General features: G+C 29.2%; 1 protein-coding gene across 1 annotated transcript in view; it reads left to right on the top strand.

Moving 5' to 3' along the window:
- LOC119577227 (serine/threonine-protein kinase PRP4 homolog) overlaps positions 1 to 2,500 on the top strand; it is a 101,708-nt gene that overhangs the window by 43,113 nt on the left and 56,095 nt on the right. The window lies entirely within an intron of this gene.

The raw sequence follows: 2,500 nt of genomic DNA, 5'->3' as shown, positions 1-2,500 counted from the left end.
CAGCATGTCACACCAGACGTATAAATAATCATCGTAGCAAATGGAATTTACTAAAGTATTTTATGATATATCTATTTTATTTTCCTATCTCCCTACTCAAGAGAGAAAGAGAGAGAGAGAGAAAGAGAGAGAGAGACGAGGAGAGAGAGAGGAGAGGAGGGAGAGAGAGAAAAAGAGAGAGAGAGAGAGGGAGGGGGGAGAAGAGAGAGAGAAGGGGGGAGAGATGATATATATATAATATAATATAATATATATATATATAAAATATATATAATATAGAATATATATATATATATAATATAAATAATAATAATATAATAATATATATATATAGTTATATAAAGATATATAGATATATATATATATATATATATAAAAAACATATATATATATAAAATATATATATATATAATATATATATATATATATATATATACACATACGCACACATACTCGCATAATTACAAGGTGGAAAAATAACTCTTCCTGGAAAAAGGTAAATAATAATCTGTCTTGTTTCGTCTCAAACTTTTTTTTTGTGTGAGTATTCTAGAGAAAAGCAAAGAAAAAGTCTAGAAGAAATGAATATCACAGCTGTTCACAGTCTAATTAAGTATCCTGGTGCTGGAGGGAAGAAAATGAAGGGAAAAGAGATATTGATATATATAGAAGGAATAATATTAACATTGATATAAGAGGAAATTACACACTAATAGACAGATAGACAGACGGACAACACACACACACACACACGATCACACACACACACAAACACACACACACACTCACACACACACACACACACAACCCCACACACACACCACAACACACACACACACCACACACACACACACACACACACACCCACAACACACACACACACACACACACACACACACACACACACCCCACACACACACACACAATATATTAAAATATATATATATAATATATAAATAAAATTATAATAATATATAAAATTTCACAAATATGTAATGTAACACACACCCCACACACAAAACACACACACAAAAAGATATATATATATAAAAATATATATATATATAAATTTAAAATATATATACACTAATATATATATATTATATATATATAATATATAATGTATATAACATATATAATATATAATATATATAATAATAATATATTATATATATATATTAAATTTTATATAATAAATAAAATAAAATAAAAATATATATATAATATATATATATATATTATCTATATAATATATATATATAAAAAATTATTTTTAAAATAAAAATATATATATATTTATATAAAATATATATATATACAAAAATATTACCACGTAAAATTACCAGGGAGAAAGTGACGCTTATGAAAATGTCTTTGAAGGCAGAAAAAAGTTCAAAATTTTTTACACAATAAAACCGAGAAGGTGACAAAAAAATAAAGCAGGGGGGGAAAGAAAATCCCAAAATGATTTTGGAAGGAAAAGGGTTAAATTTTATTTAATTCGTTTCTTTTATTCAAAAGGGAGAGGAGAGAGGAGAAAAAGGGGAGAGAGGAGGGGAGGGGAAAAGAGAAGGGGGGAGGAAGAGAGGGGAAAAAAAGGGGAAAAAAAATGGAGAGAGAGGAAAAAAGAGAAAAAAAAGAGAGAAAAAGGGGGGAAAAAAAAAAGGGAGGAGAGAAAGAGGAAAGAAAGAGAGGGGAAAGAAAAGAAAGGGGAAAGAGAAAAAGAGGTGGAGAGGAGAGAGGGGAAAAGGGAGAAGAGAGGGGAGAGAGAGAGAAAAAAAAGGGGGGGGAGACGAGGAGAGAAGAGGTAGGAGAAGAAGAGGGGAGGGAAGAGGGGGGGAAAAAAAAATAAAAAAGTCCCCCCTTTTTCCCGGGAAGAAAATCCCCTTCTTCCGCAGGGGGGGAAAAAGTCTTTTCGGTGGGGCAGGAAGTTTTTGGGGGGGGGTATGGGGGGGGTGGCGGGTAGAGGGGGCTGTAGATGGAGTGCCGGGAGCTTTAAGGAGGAAAACAGCTTAAGTGCACAAAACACACACACACACCCCAACACACCACACACCACACACACACACACACACACACACACATATATATTAAAATATATATATATATATAATATATTAATATATATTATATATTTTATATATAAAATATATTATATATATATATATAATATTATATATATATATAGATATATTATGGCACACATACACAGACACACTCCCCCACACACACACACACACGCATTTATGTTATATGTATTATATATTATTTTTATATATTATATATATATATATATTATATATATATATATATATCTATATATTTATATATATATAAACATCATTATATTTATATATTATATATATATATATTATATATATATATATTATATATATATATATATATATATTTTATATACATACCACACACACACACAACCACACACAACACACACACACACCCCAACACACAACAAACAAAAAATATATATATATATATA

The sequence above is a fragment of the Penaeus monodon genome, chromosome 9 (genome assembly GCF_015228065.2).
Source record: "Penaeus monodon isolate SGIC_2016 chromosome 9, NSTDA_Pmon_1, whole genome shotgun sequence".
NCBI classification, from domain to species: domain Eukaryota; kingdom Metazoa; phylum Arthropoda; class Malacostraca; order Decapoda; family Penaeidae; genus Penaeus; species Penaeus monodon.
Note: the sequence above shows the minus strand (reverse complement) of the source record. Positions and strands in the feature narration are given on the sequence as shown.